The following is a 12,141-nucleotide window of genomic DNA, read 5'->3' on the forward strand; positions in this document are numbered from 1 at the left end:
AAACAACAGTCGGGTGTTTATGAACACTGAAACAACTTCTACTTTACAGTAACCATTCATTCTGTCAGTACAGTCCTTTAAGATACTTGTTTAATGTGACTGATATATATATTTAGTCACACGCATATCGTCCAGTGCTGTAGTGTTTTAATTTAAACGTTCCCTTCACTACATCTCAACCGGGACACACTGTGGATAGAATAACAAGGAAAGAATTTTATACTTAAAGGACTTTAACTTTGGAAAATATCCAGTTGATTTTTACACAAAGGACAGTGGATTTTGGCCCCTATCACTTCCATTAAAAAGGCTTTAAGAACATATCTTGGTGGCCAGGGTGAGCAGGAGAACTGGTTACAGCAAGTCATACTTCTAGTGTTCATGTGTTCACCTGACCTTTGTTTTAAGATACACTTGAAAAAATGTGCTCCTCTACTTTAAGAAAGTACCCGTTTTAACACACAATTTTTGGGGGGCTGGAAAGGAACTGTAATTCCCATCATTCCCAGCTCTATTATGTTTTAAAGGCTAATTTGAGCATCGTATCTTACTAAAATAAATAAATTTTTTGGGACAAATGACCCACATTTATGTGGAAGTACTGTACTGAGGACATTAAGATTATGGATTCTCTACCCCTTTATACTAACCATCAAAACAAAGTTAAATCTAATTCTGACCTTAAACTAAACTACATAACTATAAGTTGGCCTCAATACACTCACATCTGAGTATATTGAGCGTAATAACTTACATTAATTCCCTGGACACTTACCCCCACTTTAACATTACTTGCCTAGCTCTAACCCTTACTCTCTAATGTCAACCCAAATCATTACCGAACATGCAGTGATGTCATGGTCCCAAAGACGAAAGTGATGTCCACACACATGCACACTTGTGGGCTGCTCAGCTCCATTACTCTTCCCCTTCTGGTCCCTGCATGACTGTTGGATGTGAGCCTGTATCTTCATCTAGTAAACATACACTCTCACTGTCAGAATAACATGCTTTCCAAAATCCATGCTGAGCCTGAACGAATGCACACGGCCTTACAAATGATCGCAACACAGACAGGCGTACAAGCGCACACACATGCGACCCCCACAGAGGAAGTGAGATTAGCTTTTTTGCTGCTACTGTAATTCAGTTATCCCTCGCTGCCGGAGGCCAAATGGTGGGCAGGGAGTAAGATTCTGCTGTGTCTATACTTTGTATGGCTGGCGGCTTGCTTATCCTTCCATACACAGGTGAATGCCTTTTTCGCCTGGCTGTCTACTCTACACCTCATCTCCCATTGTCTTCCAACAACCTTAGGACACCACGGGTGCCCCCTTGCTGCTAAGCTGCCATCTTAAATCGCACATTCTGTACAATAATTTCTGACATGCTTTCCCCTCAGGACTTTTTCCATCAGTATGGTGCGTTCGCGGATGTCACCTCTTCTTACAAAATAGCATCAAAACTTCTGAAACTTACATATGTTGGCAGAGGGGCAGTGCTTTTTTGACCATGATGTTAATGATGCTTTGACAAATCCCACCAATATTTCACAGTGAAGTAGTGGATCCGGTGAGTGCTTGTCGTACCACAGCCCATGTTGGTAAGCAACAAACTTGCAGGCAAATGCACAGATAATGAGCTTGTAGTGAGTCATGAACACACATATGCAGCCATATACATAGTGGGAGGTAGCTTTCTGGCACAGGTTAGCTGTGATGTGGGGCCTTCCCTCCCTCCGCTGTGGACCACTTGCCAGGCCAGGCTTGGAAAGAGGTCACATTCTCCAAGGTGTGTCTAAACAGAGATGACATGTAGATGTGCTGGCTCTGCTTTCAGCTCCGTACCACCGCATCTCTTGGCCTTGCCAGAAAAGCAGCCATGGTTGTTTTCTTTCCCTTCATTTTTCCTCTCTTTTTCTTCTCGTTCCCTACCTAACAGAAGCTCTCTGCCAGAGAAAACAGAACCATTGTTTGTTTTCATGGTTGCTCCATTCCTTAGGTTTATCCTGATGTAAAAATACCTATAAAGTAGAGAAGGGACTTGACAACTGGAATGATGCTTATGTTAATGTGGGTAAGCTATTGCTACTATTGCCTGTCACTTTTCATTAAACAGTTTTTCTACTGACTGACATGTTTGTGGAAATGTATCCCTGTGACTTATTCTCTTCCTAACACCGCAGCTGAGCATGTACAGTGCGGGATGTATTACCAGACCTTTCCAAGGAACAACATCTAATTACCCACTGGATGGACAGTTAGCTACATATGCATAAATTAATACAGAATTTCTAAAAAGCTTGCTTTACTTAATTTTTTTAACCATCTGTATGGGTGGATGTTGATCCTGGCCAGATTCCTGATTGCTGCAAGCTGTATGATTTGCGAGTGACACCTTACTGTGAAATTGGATGTCTCCATTTAGGGTGACTCACAACACAAGGTGAGCAACACAAATTAAAGAGCCCCTCCAGGCATATTTTAAGACACATAAATAATCAGTTTTGAATAATAAGTTTTCTGATATGGAAAACTGCATTTATGTAAGCTGCATATTGGATAGTATGTCCAAACTATGTCACACTATCATGTTCACCCTTATTTATAGATAAATAGCAAAGTGTAGCAAAAGTGTTGTATATGCTAAACACATTATTGAGCAGGAGTCAAAAACCTTTCTTTAAAGCTAAAGTTATTGCAGTTCAGCTGCCTAGATGACCCCTAGATTGTATGAACCTTTTTCCTGTAATGTGTTTTTGTTCTACAGTATATAAGCAAGGCTTTAAGACACAACATGTAACTCTAGTGTTAGCAGGAGACTTAATTAATCTCATCAATAGCCCTGTTAGCAGGATTTGGAGCAGCTATAGCACATTTTGTAACGCAATCCTCCACAGACCACAGGGTTAGTGGTTTGACTGGTGCTGGCTATGTGTCAAAGTGTCCTTGGGCAAAACACTGAGGCAAAAACTGCTACCAGGTAAGCACCTTGCATGGCATCCACTGCCATGGGTGTGTGAGTGTGTGTGAATGGGTGAATGAGAAGCAAAACTGCAAAGCATTTTAAAATCACAAATCTAAGTAGACCCTTAACCAGTAGTGTTGGATGAGTCTAATCAACAGCACCTTATGGGAACAAGCTGCAAACACAATATTAGTTGTCACTGTATAAAGTGAACACCAGCTCACCAGGAGGGTGTGGACATTGAGTTTATCAGAACCATCAGGCCGTCCCTCCATATAAATGGGAGGGGATATACATTTGGCAATCTTATAAAAAGGGATGTTGAAGAAGCAGCAGGCCGGAGCATGTACTAAATATATATATATATATATATATATATATATATATATATATATATATATGGCACTGTTTAAAAACCACAACCTCACAGCAAGGAACCTACCACCTGCACAGATAAGTATGGGGTGAGATCAATCACATGAAAATACATGTTACTTTAAATAATGGACAATATGAAGTCTAAATATCTCATTTACTGCAACCACTTCAGTGACTATGGCTGTGCTTACATCTATATAATTGTATGTTATTGTATGTAGTATTGTATGTATTGTATGTAGTGTATTTAATTTCCCTATACTTCATACGACTCATCCTCCCTTAACCTGGTCTCACCCAGCCTGTCATTGCTGAGAGGGACTAATGATGTAAACCTGCTTGTACTTTTCTTGATTATCCTGCAGATCCACTCTACCTTCACACTATAAACACCACAATGAAATACATGGAAAATTCCTCCCAACAGACGCTAATCCCAAAACAATACAAATACCAAACAAATAACTCATCAAAACAACAGATCAACTCAACAATTACATTTCAAACTGTAACTCAACTAAAACATTGTTAATGTTAGGGAAAAAAAGGGTCTAGTGAAAAGGGAAGAGGGTGACCTATCTCTGGAAGCTGTTGCTAGTTTTTGCTGGAAATAAGAAAATTAGGTCTAAAACTAAAGAGTAAGGTTGCGAGCTAAATAACCAAAACCATTAGCTGAAAGGTGCCAAAATACACAGATCTAAGGGGAACCACAGACACGTTTGAAATTTTCTGAATCTCATCACTATTAGTGATATCTTTCATCATTGATCAGTTTTTAATGACGTAATAGTGATTATTACAGCTTTAAAAGTCAAACAGAAAATATATATTTGATCAAATAAATATCACAGCTAGTTTGACTTCAAAAAGCAAAAATGACAAAAACATCAACTTAACTTAATTTTAGAAGCTAAAATGAATCAATTCTCAATTTCAGTATTGAAATTACCAGCCCTCAAAGAGGATGTTTAGTATAAATACATTAAGCTATAAGTAGCATTTAAATGTTTGTTTGTAAAGTCCTGTGTTCCTGTGCCATGCCAGCTGACAGGATTTTCAAAGCTGACAGCGCAGGATCACAGCTATCTGCTAAATGGAAATGCTACCTACACTCAGCAGATTGCTTTGGCTTGCATCATTTTGCATCCCTGGCTGAATTAGTGCTTACTAGGTGGGAATAAAACAACTGTGTGCTGTTACACTGAGTTCATGGTGAACCCAGCACAGTGCAGGCCCCTAAGGAATATTTAGTCTTATTAATTTGTCAACAGGTTTTAGCCAAGACCTGCGTGGGTATCGGATTTGTTGGACTATATCAGACTCAGACCTATACTGGTTTTGATTTACAGTACTGCATCCCAAGAAGAAAACACAGAACATTACCTGAATCTGGTTTAAACTGACAAATCAAAGTCAGTTGTGCTGGAAGGGCACAGAGTTAACCAAAATAAACGCTTTAATCATTTTTATGGATGGTAGGAGTTTGCAGGTTTTCCATTTATATATTTACTGTTTGTGTTCTGGCCCTCAGGTTCTGAGAATAAATCACAGCAGTGATTAGGCTGGGAGAAGGCCGAAGATACAGGGAGCACAACATGCCAGGTAGCAGACAGAGAGGACAGGATCGGATTGAGGTAAGAGTTACTGGATGTATTTCACAGAACTGCAGTGGTTGCAGAAACTGGAAGATCAGATGTCACTTGATACCTTAATTGTTAATTCTGTGGATGTAGTTTTTATAGGCAGTCATTATGGTGAGTAGAGCATAATTGTTACACTAATCAGAACATTATGTAATGAACACTGTAGAGCATTTATGGATATGAAGACTTCAGCTGACAACTGCAGAGTCAGTGAATTCTGTTAGCATGTACCTGCTGTATAACGTGTCCTCCATGTTTGGAACTAATATTGATTTTGATACTGACATTGTGAGAATTAAATCTTATTTTGATAAATAATTGCCTATAAATGTACCATTTATTAATTCAGTTAAATTCTGAATTAATAAATTCAGAATAGGTATAGGTCATGGCAAATTTCTAGTGTTAAAACTGAAAATGCAAAAATAATGTTTCACTGTATTGTATAACATATTAGACAACTGCCTTTACCAGCTGAGCTACAGCCGCCCCCTCAGTATCCCTTACATCAATGGTTTAGTTTTTTTTAAATATTATCCTACTGGAAGTAAACAAATATTTTAAGATCATCCACAATATATTCTAATAATTCCTCTTCATGCTAAAGATTTCATCATACGTAGCTGCATGATTATCTGTTTGCGCAATTCTTGTAACATAATTTTATATAGGCAAGACACAGAACAGATATGGTGAAAGACTGAGCCCCAAGACATAACACCAATGAAAACTGATGACAAGAAGGAAAAGTTGTAGTTCATATTCTATTTTTAGCCACATATTTGGATAATTTTTTAGTCTAAGCTTATTATTTTTGGATCCCTGATTATGTTTATTTGGCTCTAAGAATGTTGATGAGACTTGTGACTATAAACATTGTCGAATTGTACTATGACTTTCATTTATTTTATTTCAAAAATATGGTAGAAGATTCTGATGTTTTAAGTTTGGACTATGCACTCCATCAAGAGTCAGAGGAAATGCTGTAAAAGCCATTTGCGCATTTGGCCATCATGGTCATCAAAGTGATGACATTCAGTGACATCATTACCCAAACCTAAACCTGAACCTAACCCTAACGCTAAAATCAAATCTTAACACTACAACGGGCTTTCATCAAAAGTCCTGGATCTTTTGGACCTAACTGCTGTAGGTAACAAATACAGGCACACACACAACTTGGGTTCCAGTGTCTTGCCCAAGGTCACTTTGGCATATGGACTAGGAGAGCCAGGGATCAAACCCCTAACCCTGTAGTTACTGAACAACCTGTTTACCCTCGTGAGCCACAGCTGTTTTCGTTTACCATGTTCATTTTTGTAACATTTTCTAATTAGTGCTAAACAACAGAGAGTGATTGAAATTTCATTTGCCTTCATTTGTTGTTAACACTGGATTTCACTTGAAAATAAAAGTGGAGCTTAGGTTGCCACATATTTATTTTTCCTGAATGTGCTTTTCATGGTTTTTACTATGTTACTACAAGTCCGAATAGAGATGAATGTAGCAGAGAAATTTGCCTTCAATATTCTCATTTCTTTTTCCACTAGCTCCTGACACAAAAAGTTGCATTCTCCACTTTGAACAGCTTTGGAGGACAAGTGTAGGTCACACATTTTATCAGTCCAATCATTCTGCCAGACACTGCTGATCCTCTTCTCCTCTGACTAATTTCATTTAGCTATTGACTATTGAAGCTAAGTCCTTATTAGCCTCTTTTATTAACCACTAATTATGCTGCAGACAGCAGCCAGCTGTTTGCACACCGTGGCTCCCCCTCCAGTAAGTGTCTGGGTGTATTTGTGTGTATATGTGTTTGTGTGTGTGCATGTGTGGGTTGAGGGGTATTAAATGAGCTTGTTTGTCACCTGAGGCTGAACTGTGATATAGCAGTCATGGAAATGTGCTGTTGAGGGCCCACGAGTCTTCAGCTTGTCTCCTCATTGCTTCTTTCAGTCAGATTGAGGAGTTGGAGTACGATAACTCACATCCCGTTTGGAGGGGAACTAAAGAGAGAAGCAGTGTTTGTTTTTCCCCAGCTTTGGGGTTTTGGAAAGCACAATCCAGTGACTGAGTCACTCTCTCCTCTTGGTTACGCCACTTTGTGTTTTTGTTTGGATCCATGCATGTCTCCAATTATACACCTGACCCTCCTCTTTTCCCTCAAATGCTCTCCAATACCATTCAACCAGTCAAGCTCATTTAAGTTCTGAGCAGCACGTGTTTTCTACATGACACAAGCAACCTCTTCCTGCTTTAGAAATCCAAAAAAATCCACCCCTGGCTTACCAGTGTAGCAGAAAATAAGCAGAAAATAACTTCTACAGCGAGCTGGTGAATGGAAATCACATATGCCATTGGAACTTTGCTGCAGTTTTTGTAGATTGCTCCCCTTTTTCTCTAAATCTTCTCCAGATCCTCCAGCACCACCCATAGTGCAGCAGCAGCCGGGCCTGCTCTCATCATCACCCACCTGGTTAACAGCACCCTCCCCAACCCCTTGAAAACACTATCCAGTAGTCTGCTCCCCACAGCAGGCTGCCAGGCCTGGGGCTGGGACACAGGATGGAGAGGTGGAGGGGAGGATGGATGGAGGAGCAGGATGAGGGAGGAGAGTGTGTTTGTTGGTGTTGATTAGAGGATCAGAGCCTCTAATGATGCCAGGTGGCAGTAGGAGGGCAGTCTCTTGACTCCGGTCCAAAGCCTTCAATTTGGGGGTGTGTTGCGCACTTGGAAGTACACACAGACACACAGACACACACACACACACACACACACACACACACACACACACACAGAGGTACAACTAATGGCGGAGTGCGTGGTAGGGGGCTCATCTAAAAGGCAAAGATAGGTTTGACTGATTCAGTGATTGGCAGATTCTTCAAGCAGCAGTTTCCCTTCTTCAGGCTCGATAGAGGAAATAATGTGACTCAGACTGCTGCTTTGAACTTCCATCCAAAACACTGGTTCGACAAGGATTCCACATATTTACTGTATTACCAATATGCATAAGTTACTAAACTACACAATGGTATACTACAAACTACAGAGCTTTGATATTCAAATAACAAGTACAACTGTCAAACATTTAGTGTTCCAGCTTCACTAATGTAAATTTGCTGCTTCATGGTTAATATTTATTCCAACTGAAACTCTGTGTTACAAAGTTGTGTGTTGTTTTATCTGAATTTTCTATCACAGTATATACTAAATTATTTATTATTTAAATGTTATTATTGTTCCAAATCAATATTAAAAACTGCTTTCCACCTCATTCAACAGTCTTCCTCAGCAAACACTCTTTCTGGTCTTCACTGAGAATTTGCTGGATTTTTATATTCCTTTATTTTATGGGTCTGCAATTTCCTAATGGTTTCCACTGAAGGTTTTGGAAAGCACTATGTCCTGTAATAGGACTGGAAGAATAGGAAAATAAAGCCAGAAGTCTGCTGTACTAGTTCTCTTAATTCTATCTAATTAATTGCCAGTATAACTTGTAAACCTTTTTCGTCAGTGCACAACAGGTCAAGTGAATGTGCAGAAAAATAAACAGGCATACCATCAAAAACTGCAGTAAATCAGTTGTTAGTACCAGTATAGCTCCCCCTGAGTGACAAGGTGGTAGGTACAGTACCTGCTATAGAACTTTCAGCACAAGGAAAACTGACCCAAATAATCATTTTTAATAAAATTTTTTTAACTAGAGTTTTGTAGCAGTTGCAGCCAGGCAGTTTAGTGATGGATCTTTACCTCCCCGTAACTCATTATTTGTTTATGATTATTTGGAAAACTGTAGATAATGTACATATTTTACATTATCTATTTGATTCTTTTTTTAATAAATAATTTTCAATTTTGCCAGCCTATTTTGAGTGTGCGCCCCAGTCTGTCCACCCAAACCTTTTTAGATCTGCCCTTGAGTAGGGTCCAGAGAAGGTATTTGTGATCGGCAGGAAATCCTCCGGAGTTTTTGGGTCATTTTTTTATGCACACGTTCAGCTCACATTTAGGAGCTTATGGCTTTGTTTAATATATGGACCCTCATCATCACTACAATTAAGTTACATCCTAAAAACAAAAAAGGATAAGATGAATACATAAAATTTATACAGCAGAGCCTGAAAAATCAATATTCTGCAGATAGATGAGGTGGAAAGTTTTGTAAAAGCTGGGAAGTTGACTATAATACCATCATCTTACTTTTTCTTTCCATCTAAAAGTCAAAGTGGCTCCAGAGTCAGAAGGTTAATTCCATTTTAAACCTATCAAATAAAGTCTGAACATCTGTAGAGCTCATTCTGTACTGTGTGTGGTCTCGTTTTCCCGCAAATTAGGTGCTTCAGGTGGTGCTAAGCCTTCATCCATGTCTAAGATGGACAGAGAACAGGGGACACACAGTGAGTGAGGGGACCTGAGGCACGTGGCTGCGCTCCACATTATATAAATCCACACCACTTTCATAGGCTCCATCAGGATAGAGATCTAAATCTGGGTTAACAAGCAGAGCTTACCACTAAGAGCCCGGGGCACCAGAAAAGAGAAAAAAAGTCTTCTTTCTGAAATTCATTTCCCATAAATCATCTCAGCCTGGAGCCTTTGAAGTGGCTTGCTTAGAGTTTGGACAGGAAGTGTGGGGCTTAGTGTTTTTTTCCAACCTGAAGAGAGGAACCAGGAGAGGAGAGAAGGAACCCATGGCTCTATTGTGATGCTTAGTGCAAGTGATAATCCACACATAAATAAAAACTGAACAAAAACCGAAACACAGCATGCAGAAGAATGTGTGCTAAGCCTTATTTGGACTCTCATTGTTTGCTGCTTGTCATCTTGTGTGGATTGAGGAGATGAGGCGAGGGGAGGAGTAGTGTTGGGCAGGCACACTGCCAAATGCAAATATTGTGGAATAAATGGTGCTAAAGCTCAACTGTGCCACTTCGCACCTAAGCCTGTGTTGAATTAACACTGTTATCATAAACAAAACATTATGTTAGGGTGGAAGTGGGCTGAGCTTCGACAGATGGTTAAGAGCATTAGGGAGATACCTGCCAAAGGGCGCTTTTCAGCCCGTTTGGGCTATTAGAATTCACAGGCGAGGCACGGTTGCAAAAGCGCCCATGGCATATGGCCCAGTAAATATTGACTGATATTTAAATTACGCTTTTCATAATCTAATAATTAATCACAAACATCACTGTTTCACCTTTTCCCCACCCCTGCTACAAAGGTGCAGAGCTTCTGAATCACTGTCTGTGGAGGCTCAGGATGAACTGTGGACACAAGGGTGTGATGTCTTTCTCAAACTTTCATTTATTATTTAATAACAGAGGATGTTGTTTTAATGACAGAACTACAATATATAACAAGGTTTAGGATTAGTGGTCATGGAGCAAAATTCCTCTGTTATTACTGGTAACTACTTTATATCCTGTTAGGTGAGAAAGTCCTATTTTATGAGGTGATCTGTTTATATGGATGTGATTTAAACAACTTCTAAAGTTTGTGTTACATCCTGACCTTTATGGTGCATTTTTACACTTCAAGTGTAGTTTACTCATTGTAATGAGCAGCCTATAAAACGGTTTAATTTATTTTGCCATTTTGGAGCTTTACAAAATCTAATACAATCTAATGACATAATGCAACATGTACTGCCGCTTCATTAAGGAAGTACTACATGACTGTTGCAACAATAGTCGCATACTGAAATTAAACTCTGGTCTCCTGTGTGAAACGTCGTCATGTTCTCACATTAACTAAAGCCTAACTTAAGAAAAGTTGCTAAGCGTTAAGAAGCATCTCTTTGATGCTTTTTGCTGCCAGTAGAAACAACATACTCTCACATTTTATAAGAGGACAACATGGGACAAAATACTTTCCAAACTTTTTAATTGGGGTTCATCTTTCTAATTAGAGGTCAAACCCTGAGTTTGTAGATATATTGTCATTTTAGAGAGCTGTTTAAAACAATTGGAACTCCACATTTGGAATATGAACTCCTGGTAATTACTCTATTCTACCAAATATTCATTAAATATGCTTGTAAGACCTGAAATTAACTTCAGGGGTGCTTTGCTTTATGTGACACATAAAAGTTTACTAGGGGGATTTTAAAATGTATTTAAACCAAGTAATAAAATTTCCCATCTCACAGGAAACTGATGACAAAATGGAAAAATGTTGCACCTAAGTAGAAGTCCCTATAAAACTGTTGCATGAACTAATCTAATATAGCTACACAAAATCAACAAAATCCACTATGTCAAACAAATGGAAGATCTGTGTGTTTTTTTTGTTTGTTTGCTTTTATGACTGACCTTTAATTTCCATCGTCGTCTTTTAGTGCATCCACCACATCAACTAACTATCAAATTATATAACAGCAGTTACTTTGTGTATGTGTGAGAACATATTGTTGTACAGGTGTGTGTGTCATTGTGTTTTGCATTCATGTCTTTGCATCTTGTAAAAGGATTGTATCAAAAGATAAACAGGTTGGAGCTTAGCACAGAAACTGGGCTCTAAATCAAACACAGGCTCAGAGATACTACACACACCTGGCAGTGTGTAATATACAGTACATGTTACTGTCTTGCTAGAGACAAGAGAGCGGAGGGATGGAGAGGAGATGGGGGGGGGGGGGGGGGGGGGGGTTTGGGGGTTGGCGTTTTTTTTGCCCTGAGTGGGTGTGGGTGGGCGGATACGCACTGTGTCGCACATCAAACTTCTCGCAGGCCAGGAGTTCAGAGGAGGCATGTGTAACAGAATAATCCAGTACGGGCTCTGCATCCAACAACTTAGCATGCAAGAGAGGGCGAGCAGATGAAAAACAGTGAGAACCACGCAGTGCTCTGCCAACCTTTCTGGAAAAGACAGCAGCTTCTTCTCTCGCTCTCTCTTGTTGCCGTTTCAGGGCAGGCTGTCAGTAAAGCTGTTAAAATATTGGGCAACAGTCAAGCAACAGTTGGATGGACAGAAACCTGCTGTGTATATTGTTCTACTGTGATTGCATGAAATTCCCCTGTAATTGCTCTTGTTCCTCAACACAGGCCAACGGCTGATATTGAGAACATCTGAGAGCTTTCATTACGTGTGTGTGTGTGTGTGTGTGTGTGTGTGTGTGTGTGTGTGTGTGTGTGTGTGTGTGTAGAGTTGG

The sequence above is a fragment of the Channa argus genome, chromosome 19 (assembly GCF_033026475.1).
Source record: "Channa argus isolate prfri chromosome 19, Channa argus male v1.0, whole genome shotgun sequence".
Classification (NCBI taxonomy): Eukaryota; Metazoa; Chordata; class Actinopteri; order Anabantiformes; family Channidae; genus Channa; species Channa argus.